Raw genomic sequence first — 12465 nt, 5'->3', positions numbered from 1 at the left:
TCAAAGGTTCGGCACATAGTCCTGTATGGTGGGCAGCATAGACAACTCCCAGGCGAGTTGCGGGCATTTTCCTCCAAGCTGTCAGAATTCAACGTGGAAAACGGCATCCTCTTGTGGGGGACGCGTGTGATTGTCCCGGAAAAAGGCCAGGAGCTGATACTAACAGACTTGCACAATGGGCATCCAGGCGTGACCAAAATGAAAATGTTGGCCCGGAGTTATGTCTGGTGGCCAGGCCTCGACACCGACATTGAGAAGGTGGCCCAAAACTGCTCCATTTGCCAGGAGCATCAGAAGCTTCCGCCGGCCGCGCCCCTACATCACTGGGAATGGCCAGGGCGGCCTTGGGCACGCTCGTATGCAGATTTCGCAGGCCCTTTTCAAGGATCCATGTTCCTTCGACTAATTGACGCCCAGCCCAAATGGCTAGAGGCGCATAAGATGCAGGGGACAATGTCCTGCGCAACAATTGAAAAGATGCGTTTATCGTTTAGTACGCATGGCCTCCCCGAGGTGCTGGTCACGGATAACGGCACTCCATTCACGAGTGAGGAGCTTGCGAGGTTCACGAAGATGAACGGCATCCGCCATATCCGCATTGCCCCTTACCACCCGGCTTCAAATGGGTTGGCAGAGCGCGCAGTGCAGACATTCAAAAGAGGCCTAAAGAAGCAGTCTTCCGGATCAATGGACACGAGACTGGCTCGTTTTTTGTTTACGTACAGGACCACCCCCCATGCAGTGACTGGGGTAGCTCCCGCAGAACTCCTAATGGGCCGGAGACTTCGCACCCGCCTTAGTATGGTTTTCCCGGACATTGGCACAAAAGTACGCTGCACACAAGAACGGCAGGGACAGGGATTTTCTCGGCATCGTCCGATTCGGCAGTTCACCCAGTGTTCGTTCGGAATTTTGCTGGTGGTGCCCAATGGGTTCCTGGTGTAATCTTTCGCCCAACGGGCCCTATATCTTACCAAGTGCAAGCCCAGGGCCGTCTCCAGCGAAAACATGTAGACCACATTCGGTCCAGAAGACTATCCCCTCAAAAGATTCCCCGCCCCCGGAGCTCATTTCTACAGCCGCAGAGACCAGAGACAAGGGAAGGTAGTCCTCACAAACTTCCACTGGTGCCTCACTCGAAGCCTGCGCAGGTCGTTACGGGACCGATTGGGGATAGAGACACTGACATGGTGGAGGCAGCAGACTCTGACTCCGAGATGGAAACACAGGATGCATCAGAGGGGGAATCCTCGGGTCCACGATGTACAACTGGTGCGCCGTTCATCACGGAAGCGCCAGTCTCCATCTCGTTACACGCCGCCTGATCCAACGCCGCGTGCAAATGGTGTCCGGCCTGCGGCCAAACGAGTCCGATGCCCTCCTTCGCAAGGGTCTTCGGTGGATTCCTTGGACTTTGGGGGGAGGAATGTTATAACCTGCCTACTTGCCATTGGCTGAGGACTAATGACTATCCCACAATCCTGTGGGAGTATGAGCTACCCCAATGAGAGGGGGCGGAGAAACCACTAGTAAACTCCTAGTATAAATAAAGCTGGCCAGTTCAGGAACCAGCAGGAAGGAGTATGTAGCAAGGGAAGTTACTGCTACTGTTATGTATATATGTTATAGTAAATAAATGTGATTACTTTAAATCCATAAAACTCGTGCTGGATTCTTCGTGGCCCTTACAAAATGGACAATGTCACATTTTCCCACCAAGGGCGGCACCATGGTTATCATTTCTGCCTCACAGCGCCAAGGAACTGGGCCGGATTCGATTCCAGCCTTGGGTGACTGACTGTGTGGAGTTGGATGTTTTCCCTGTGTTTGCCTGGGTTTCCTCCGGGTACTCTTGTTTTCTCCTACATCCAAAGATGTGTAGGTTAGTTGGATTGGCCATGCTAAATTGCCCTTTATTGTCCAAAGGTGTGCAGGTTAGGCGCGGTTACAGGGATAGGGTGGGGGAGTGCACCTGGGTAGGGTGCTCTTTCAAAGGATCAACGCAGACTCAATGGGCCAAATGGCCTTCTTCTGCATTGTGGGGATGAATGTCTTGAACGTTCTCCTGTTTGTCCACCATAACTTTGGTAGAAGAGCTGTGGTCGCTCCAGGTAAATGGCCCAAACTCTGCAGCATTGCTGGGATATATCTTGGCAAATTCCCTCTTTTCAGAAAGAACCCTGATTCGATCCTGCCCTTCATTACTACCAAGAGATATCGGAGAAGGGTCAGTTCTTGGAAGCTCTGTCTAGATGAGGATAGTGCTGGCTAACACTTTATAAACTCCCCTGACAAAGCATGTGTCCTTCATATCTGACTTATTACCCAACTAAATAATTTGGCTTACTTTCCTGGTGGCCTCAGAAAGAGACAGGCTTTTAATATAACATCAGCCACTTCAAAAAATAGCGTATCTCATATTCTCCCCTGACCCTTGTATGTATGTAACACCTGAAGTCAAGATGGTTTCATGGAATTCCTCATTCCCTGAAAGGTGTTAATGCAGAGCTAACATTTTATATAAATATTTTGGATAGCTGGATGGATCAGTTATTATGGATTCACAGAGTATTCATTTGTGTACCTGTAGCTCTCTCTCTCAAACTCTTTCTAAATGTTCTTCAGTCATAAAAGGGGGAGTTCAACCTGTATGTAAAACCTCCACACTCACCACCCTCCTTCCACACTGGACTGTAGGGATAGGGTGTGCTGTAATTTGCCTTTAAGGGATATTAGCATGACGTCACTAGAAGGGAAGTGTCATGTGATCCAGTCTTAGTTTTGCATTTACTCTAAGCAGAGCACACTCACACAGCTCTACTATAAGAGCACTTACTGCTCTTCCTTATTTAACACATTGGTGCTCAAGATGCAATAAAGCCTCCCATGCTCGATGGGCACTGCGGGGTCCAGGGTCTATTTAATTACATTTGATCTATTTAATCACATTTCAGTTTGATGTTTTAAGTTTCATTTGTGATTTGTTTTTGGTTAAGTTAGTGTCCCATTAAGGGGCTGCCCTTTAATTTGTCAGTTCATTTGATTTAGTTTAATTGGCTTGAACAAAGTGTTGGAGTCTGCGGGGCCTGAGGAGTTGAAAGGGATAGAGGAGCTGGAAAATAGGGAGAATAAAATGACCAGAGATAGGTGTCTGGACATTTTGTGGTGGGTGTGTGTGTTGAAGGGGGAGGAAAGTAAGATAATTTAAATGACTTAAAAGAGGTGGGAGTTGCATCTACATGTATGACTCTAACTTCCATCACCTCCCTCCCTTTGTGCTTAAGTCCAGGTAGCTGGTGCTGTCCGGTGAAGGAGGAAAGGAAAACATTTGTGTGTCAGTCAATACTGGCTAGCTTGATGAAGACATCTTCCTCCCCCCACCTTGGAAGAACAACTACAACAAGATATACCCTCACCCCACCCCACCCCAACCACCTCTTACCCAGTGACACCCACCTGTCCTGCACAGTTTCCATCTCTTCTCGTGTCTGCATGCTCATTTACTCTTTCTTCCTCCTCCTCTCTTCTCCCAACTCAACACTAGTCGGTGGAGATTATTCCTCCTTTTCCCTCTCCCCCCCGGTACATTATTAAGTCACTAATACAAGACTTTGGGGTGGATGTAGCTCGCATCACATGGCAAAAACACCATCGCCGGGGCTTTCCAAGGGCCCCGTCGTGGCAACACCATCACTGGTGGTGGCGCCCTCCTCAAGAATGCATGCAGGAGCAGCAGCACCTGCAGCGCCAACTGCTACTGCGGTTCCGACACTTCCATCTGGTTGCAAAACGTTTTGGGGTAACAATTTACACCCACCCGAAATAAGCATTGAGGCTTTCAAAAAGCCTATGGCTGGGGTTGTCAGCCCTTCCGCTATAGTCACGGTCTAGTGCATGTATGGAAAGGTGATGTTTCTCCGGACTCAAGTTAAAGTCCGCTGAACGGCGCGATTAGTGGGGTGTTTCTCGGCGACTGTGGTGTCGAGAGACATTCCGCTGTCCAACAGCACTTTGCCTTTTTTGGCCCCACCAAGGCCATACTTCAAGGAATGTCCTGCTGGCGAGCATTTCCCCTGCCTTCTCCCTGGTAACCCTGCACATTCTTCCTTTGAGGATAATAATCAATTTCCTGTTGAATACCTCAGTTGAACCTGCCTCCACCACACTCTCAGGCTGTGCATTCTAGACCTTTACAACTTCCTGCGTAAAATTGTTTTCATCGTATCGACATTGCTCCTTTCACCAATTACCTTAAATCTGTCCCTTCTGTTTTCCGATCCATTCCACAGTGGGAACAGTTTCTCTCTTTCTACTCTGTTCCAACCACTCAATTTGAACACCTCCCTCAAATCTCCTCTCATACTTCTCTTCTCCAAGGAGAACAGTCTTCTCCAATCTATCTATGCAACTGAAATTCCTCACCTCTGGAAACATTCTCAAGAATCTGGGGCGGGATTCTCCGAACCCCCGCCGGGTCGGAGAATCGCCGGGGGCTGGCGTGAATCCCGCCCCCGCCGGTTGCCAAATTTTCCGGCACCGGATATTCGGCGGGGGCGGGAATCGCCCCGCGCCGGTTGGCGGGCCCCCCACCGGCGATTCTCCAGCCCGCGACGGGCCGAAGTCCCGCCGCTGTCAACCCACGCCAGCCGGCGTGGATGGAACCACCTTTGGGACGGCGGAACATGGTGGCGCGGGTGGGCTCCGGGGTCCTGGGGGGGGGGGCGCGGGGCGATCTGGCCCTGGGAGGTGCCCCCACGGTGGCCTGGCCCGCGATCGGGGCCCACCGATCCGCGGGCGGGCCTGTGCCATGGGGGCACTCTGTTCCTTCTGCCTTCGCCATGGTCTCCACCATGGCGGAGGCGGAAGAGACCCCCTCCACTGCGCATGCGCGGGGATGCCGTGAGCGTCCGCTGACACTCCCGCACATGCGCCGCACGGCAAAGTCAGTTTCGCGCCAGCTGGCGGGGCACCAAAGGCCTTTCCCGCCAGCTGGCGGGGCGAAAATCAGTCTGGCTCGGGCCTAGCCCCTCAAGGTGAGGGCTCGGCCACTCAAGATGCGGAGACTTCCGCACCTTTGGGGCGGCGCGATGCCGGACTGATTCGCACCGTTTTTGGCGGCCGATATCGGAGAATCCCGCCCCTGTTTTACACCGTCTCTAATGTCATTCATAAAGTGTGATGCCCAGAACTGGATACATTACTGTAGTTGAGGTTGAATCAGTGTTTTATACAGGTCTAACATAACTTACTTTATCCCCCTGTTGATGAAATTCAGGCTGCCATATGCTTTACTTTCAACTTTCATTGACACATGCACTCAGGTTTTTGCTGCACCTCCTTTAGAATTGTACCCTTTCTTTTCTTTCGTCTCTCCAAGTTCTTCAGACTAACATGAGTAATGTCACACTTCTCTGCATTAAATTTCAGCTGCCACTTGTCTGCCCATTCTGCCAACCTGTCAATGTTCTTTTGAAGTTCCGCAGTTCACAATACTTGCAAGTTTTGTATTTTCCAAAAATGTTTGATACTCTGCCCCGTATAATGAGGCCTGAGCCAATAATATATATCAGGAAAAGCAGATGTCTTCACACTGGCCCCTGGGAAACTGCACAATAAACCTTCCTCGGTTCAGAAAAACAACTTTAAACCACTATTCTCGACTTACGATCACTCAGCCATTAAAACTAGCCTTTTATTCCATGAGAACTGAGTTTCCTCGCAAGTCTGTTCAGGGGCACTTGAGGGGAGGTGATGGCGGAGTAGTAATATCATTCGAAGAACCCAGGCACAATCGAGGGATCCAGGTTAATGCTCCAGGGACAAGGGAATTTAAATTCAACTCATAATTCTGGAATTAAAAAGAACTATTCTCAATAATGGTCCGATAACTATGAAACAATTGTAAAAATTCATCTGGTTCACAAATGTCCTTCAGGGAGGCAATCTACCGCCCTTACCTTGTCTGGCCTGTGTGACTCCAAGCCCACAGCAATGTGGTGGACTCTTGGTGGTCCTCTGAAATGCCCTTGCATTTCACTTGGTTCAAGCGGAATTAAGGAAGAGGAATAAATGCCGACCTTGCCAGTGATTCCCACATCCCGTGCAAGAAAAAGGACTATCTCGAATGTCTTTCGGAAGTTTATGTACATCACATCAATGACATTACCCTGATCAGCCTTCTCTGTTAACTCATCAGAAACTCCAAACAGTTAGTTAAACGTGTTTTGCCCTGGACAAATCCAAGCTGGTTTTCTTGAATTAACCTTAATTTTCTCAACTAATTATTAATGTTGTCCCAAATTATTGGGCGGGATTCTCCGACCTGGGGCGGGGGGCGCAAATCATGCGACACCGATCCGATGCCGGTTCCCTGATTCTTCTGCGACCGGAGAATCGGCACCATTGGCGCCGCCACGGTCGGCGCAGCGCCGGTCAGGGGCCGCGTTGAGCGATTCTCCCCGTGCAATGGGCCAAGTGCCCACTGAGTTTGGCCGAGTCCTGCCGGCGTCGTTCTCATGTGGTCCTACCCAGCGGGACCTCGGCGTTCATGCTGCGGGGGGGGGGGGGGGGGGGGGGGGCGGCCTGGTGGGGGGGAGGGGGGATCTGACTCTGGAGGGGCCTCCACGGTGGCCTGGCCCGCGATTGGGGCCTACCTATCGGCGGGCGGGCTTACCCCGGTGGGGGCCTATGTTTAACTGCGCCGGGCCTCTGTACGTCTCCGCCATTTTGCGTCGGGGCCGGCTCGGAGACGGCACCTCATCCGCATGTGCGAACCCGCGCCAGCCATGACGCGCATGCGCGAAGTCACGCCGGTCATGGCACGCATGTACGGACCTGCGGCGCCCGTGCTGACGCCCGTATCGGCAGTTGGAGCAGCGTGAGGCTCACCAGTGCAGTGCTGGCCCCCTGTATGGCGCAGGATCGCTGAACCTAGGGTCCAGATGACACCGTCGTAAAACACTCCGGCATTTACGATGGCGTCAACACTTAGCCCCAGGATCGGAGAATTCCGCCTATTGTGTCTCGAGGTTGCCCTCCCACTGAGATTAAACTGACCACCTGTTTCTGGTTTTATCTTTGCACACTTTTGTGAACGAGGGTGTAACATTGCAATTCTTCAGACTTCTGTGGCCAACCCTGTGTCTAAGGATGATTGTCAAATTATGGCCAGTGCCTCCACAGTTTCCACTTTCACTTCTCTCGGTGTCCTTGGACGCATCTCATTCAGTCTTGAAATGAAAATCGCTTATTGTTACAAGTAGGCTTCAATGAAGTTACTGTAAAAAGCCCCATCGTCGCCACATTCCTGCACCTGTTCGGGGAGGCTGGTACAAGAATTGAACTGTGTTGCTGGCCTGCCTGGGTCTGCTTTAAAAGCCAGCTATTTAGCCCAGTGTGCTAAACCAGCCCCTGGTGGTTTATCGACTTTTAATTCCAGATAGCTTATCCAATACCTCCTTTCGAGTCAATTTTAAACGTGTCAAGTGTGTGAATGACCTTCGCTTTAACCATGACCTGCGCAGTAGCCTCTTTCTTGTTAAAGGCGGTTGCAAAGTATTCCTTTAACACCTCAGCCATGCCCCTTGACTTCATAAGCAAATCCTTTTTGGTTCTGAATGAACCCACTCCCCCTTTCACCACCCTTTGACTATTTATATGCCTGGAGATTATTTGTTTTCCTTTAGTTTAGCTCCAAGACTCTTCTCATACTATATTTTTGCTTCTCCTATTTGTTTTCTCAATTCCTCTCCCATCCTTTTATATTCAGTGTAGTTCTCAGTTGCATTCTCCATCTGACATCTGCCATAAGCACATTTTTTCTTCTTCATCTTAATTTTTATCTGTACACATAAATAATTGGAAATTAAGCTTGGTGTGTATGTTCAGTACCAAACCATGTATTGCATTTGTTTAGCTGTAATATAGATTAAGGCTTGATTTGGGGAAATATCATATTTGAAAATACCTGGGAACTTCATTCATATTAATGAATCCATTATACATGGTCTATGGATGGATTGAGTTTGATGCTCAAGTGGCTTTTCCCTTGTAATCCATGACATTCTTAATGTTTTATCTTTGATTAGTAGATTAATGTTTTGTGGGTGCACGTTTAGTCAAATAATTATGATGAATTACATGTCAAATAAAAATGATTTTATTACACTTTCCTGAAAGGGGTGAAAATGAAAAGAGTACAGTGTGAAAATGATAATGAACAATACAATACAACATGATAAACAGGGATCAGAAATTATTCTCACCACGTAAGAAACAAAATCAACATCATTATTGAAGGAAAAATGAGTATTATAATCCAAAATAATCACTTCACTTGTGAGAGCTCAGGAGCAGAGTGAACAGCAAAGGAGGAGCCATCACTGTGCAGATGCAATGATCGGTTTTTCATCTCTGTTAATACGCATTGGGTAAAAATCTTGGCAGTGTCGATGAGATCATTGCCCTTTATTTGTTAATCAGGAATGTGTAAGACAATGTCATGAAGAAAACAATTCTTCTGGAGAGAATGGTAACTGGTAACGCAGACATTTTGCTGGTTTGCATTATATTATGCGGTCGCACAGTGGTTAGCACTGCTGCCTCACAGTGCCAGGGACCTAGGTTCAATTCCAATCTTGGGTGACTGTCTATGTGGAGTTTGCACATTTTCTCTGTGTCTGCGTGGGTTTCCTCTGGGTGCTCCGGTTTCCTCCAACAGTCCAAAGATGTGCAGCTTAGGTGGAATGGCCATGCTAAAATTGTCCCTCAGCGTCTAGAGATGTGCAGGTTAGGTGAGGTATGAGGATAGGGCAGGGGAGTGGGCCTAGGTAAGGTGCTCTTTCAGAGGGTCGGGCAGACTTGATGGGTCAAATGACTTCCTTCTGCACTGTCGTGATTCTATGAATTCTATATCCAGGTCATATTTCGTACATTTTAACAAAAGATTGGAAGAAATTTTTCTTTGAATCTCAATCGACAACCACGCTATAAAACAACAGCTGCTGTTTTCACTTAAAGAAAGACAATGAGCTGGATTTTCATAAATCAGGATGACTCACTGGAGTTGCAAAAATTGTAGCCAGAACCTAGTTCTTGTGTCCAGACCCTATTCCCATCTCCCGCAATTTTCACCAGTGTAGGTTAAAAGCGTGGGCTGGTGTGGGTCATAGGCCTGCACCCTACACACCCCAACTGGCCTGCTCCAATGCAGTGATAAAAATCTCCTAGTCCTCTGCAATTTTCATTGAGTTTTGCCAGTTATTTAAGGACTCGTGATTCATGGCATATCAAGTGGTGTTATGAACCAAGTGGTATGGATAAGGGAACCTTTTGAAAGCTTTATTCAAAACATTGTACCCATGGCAAGCTATATACTCCACCTACCCACTTCCATGGTCCCTCATGCTCCCCATGCCCACCTCCACTGATCCCCCATATCCTAATTAATGCTGTCATTATTTGCACAAAATAAAGAAGTCTCAAGTGTTTGCAGTTTCGGTTACTGATATTTTAAAGGTTCTGGATGATTGACACTTTTGTAGGGCTATAATAAAAGGAGCTATTTTTAAGAAAGTGGAAATTTATTAAGAATTATTTTTTAAACCTTTCTTTAACACATCTTATTGTCACTTTAATGTTCACTGGATCTGTGCAGAGTGCATTGTGGTCGTAGAAATCCCATAACTTGACATGGGATGGTACAAGGTACCATGTGGTTTAGGTGGGGAGAATAAGAGCATGGATGGAGCATCAGGAGTTTTTGGGCTCTGAGAGCTGAGGGCTAGGGCTGTTCTTTGTTTTGTTGATTTTATTATGAAGACCCAGAGAATTGAGGTGGGCTTTTTAAACAGCTAGGCGAGGCTCTCAGCAGCCCCTTGAGGCCGTCTCCAATTTTTGTCTGGGGGCGACGAGCCTAACACCTGTTATCACCTACATCCATAGAACAAAAATCCTGTCCTGCTGGCACTTTATCCTGAGGTGGGAGCATGGGGCCAGGATATTTCCTGAGTCCTGCTATTCACTTTGAAGATGTAAATCTCAAATAGTTGCTGGTAAAAAATAAAGACTGCTGGAAATATTGTGGCAGTTACAGATGCCAACTTCATAACCCTGAAATCTTAATTGTAGTTGTATTTAAGGTAACTTGTTCCAATAAATATTTTAACCTCCTATCTTCTTGTTCTTCAGATTCCACTGGAAACATTTCTATTAGTCCAAAAATATGCAGGATAGGTGGATTGGCCATGCCAAATTGCCCCTTGATGTGCAGGTTAAATCACGGGGGATAGGGCTGGGCAGGCTGGGGAGTAGACTCAGAGAGCCAATGCAGTCTCGATGGGACGAATGGCCTCCTTCTGCACTAGAGGGATTGTATTACTTGTTGCATTTACAGCCTGCAACTGAGCATCTGACTGAACTGGAACTATTTCTACCACTTCAGCAGTTTAATGCCACACCTGCTCAGACAGGCACTGCAATGACAATCTTCTCATGGGAAAAGCACAGGAACAGCATATTATCTAATTATAAATCCATTCTTTATAGTTCCTGATATCTTGAACAAGGACAACCAAGGACAGGTTCTCAGGCACACCTTTGCGTGAAATGTGAAACAGCTAAACAGAACTAAAAATGTCAATACTAGAAAGTAGGGCAGTGTTCAGTATCATTAACCAGATAATCTGACGACCTGTGCTCTCTTCCTTGTAAATCTTTCCTTTCACCTTAATGACCTCCTGATTTGCACTGACGCACATCTTGATAAGATCCAATGTTATTCCAAATATTTGCCCTTGTCTGTCCTGAATATTCCCACCAATCATTTTAACTGGAGATTAGAATGGATGCTTTGTTCCTACCTGATGCCATTTAACTATTTCTTTGCACAGTTCAATTTAGACTGATCATTTTGCTATTTGGCTCTTCTGAAGATGCATTCATATATTATACTGCATTTACCAATGTGCAGATCATTCTCAACTAAAGTACTGGGTGAACTAAACTCCTGAGATGATTTTAATGCATAATTATGAGGTTTAAAAACCAAGTACAGAATCTTCAAGATAGACTGATAGGATCAGCAGAAGAGGGGTGGTTGGCGATTTCTGTGGAGCATAACTGTTGGGCAAAATGTAACAATGTAAATTTGTGGTGAAGAAGGTTATGTGATCTGCTTTGAATTTTTTCTGACAACAAGTCTAGATGGCTTCTTTACTGTGGGGAGAGGGAGGCCCGGGGCGAGCCTTGCTGGGAACAAAATGTAATGGCTGGAATTTTTGAGCCCGCATTAGCCGTCAGCGAGAACAGCGACACGGGCGGAAAATATGGCGAGAATCGGGAAATGTGATTCTCGCTGGGGAGATTGCGTTTTCCGATTTTCCAGGCCCCTCTCTGGTGGCGTAATGAGAAATCCACCATGGAAGGTTGGAAACTTTATTTAAATGCATTAGCATATCAGTTGCGAGATCTCCTGTCGGGACATCCCTTAGCGGCCCTTCATGGCTGTCAGACTCTAGGTTTAGTGGACTCTGACAGCTGGTAGGCAGGAGCTGCTCTGCTTGCTGGGCTTGTGGCGATATCACCGCTGACGGATTGCCTTCCACAATGGCAGCTGGAAAGTGGGTGGGAAGAGGTAAATCCATAGGGTCAGCACCGGGGGTGACTGAGGCGTTCCTGGATGGGGTCCCATTAGATGCTGGGTTGCATGGGCAGAGTGAGGGACACTGACCAGTGATTTTCAGCCTCATAAGGCCATGCGATCCTCACACACGGGGGAGTGTAGTGAGAATGAACCCCAACACTCAGGCAGCACTATGAAGCCGAAGGGCAAGAGCTATATGGAAGTTCAAGGCCACTTGTTATGGAGGCCAGGATGTCAGGGATTAGTTTCTGGGTGGCTGGTTGTTCAGCTTGGAAAGCTTGTTTAATCTGCAGTCCAATGAGTGTTGGGGGAGTGAGGTTGCCCTCTAAGGATGAATTTGAGATGTTAATTGTTGTTGTCCCCTGCATCAGGTGTGCCTCGCCTCCCACAAGAGAATGTCAGTTTCCGAATCAGGGCCGGGATTCTCCCCTACCCGGCGGGGCGGGGGGTCCCGGCGGGATGGAGTGGCGGGAACCACTCCGGCGTCCGGCCGCCCCTTTAGGGGCCAAGCCCTCACCGTGAGGGGCTAGGCCCGCGCATGCCGGAGTGGTTTCCACTCCACCGGCTGGCGTGGAAGGCCTTTGGCACCACGCCAGCCGGGGCCGAAAGGACTTCGCCGGCCGGCGGAAATCCACGCATGCGCGGGAGCATCAGCGGCTGCTGACGTCATCCCCGCGCATCCGCGGGGGGGGAGGGCTTTTCCGCGTCAGCCATGGTGAAGGCGATGGCCGAGGTGGAGGGAAAAGAGTGCCCCCATGGCTCAGGCCCGCCCGCGGATCGGTGGGCCCTGATTGCGGGCCAGGCCACCGTGGGGGCAACCCCCG

Source organism: Scyliorhinus torazame, chromosome 3 (genome assembly GCF_047496885.1).
Source record: "Scyliorhinus torazame isolate Kashiwa2021f chromosome 3, sScyTor2.1, whole genome shotgun sequence".
NCBI classification, from domain to species: domain Eukaryota; kingdom Metazoa; phylum Chordata; class Chondrichthyes; order Carcharhiniformes; family Scyliorhinidae; genus Scyliorhinus; species Scyliorhinus torazame.
The sequence above is the reverse complement of the archived record's forward strand: the minus strand, read 5'-3'. Positions refer to the sequence as shown.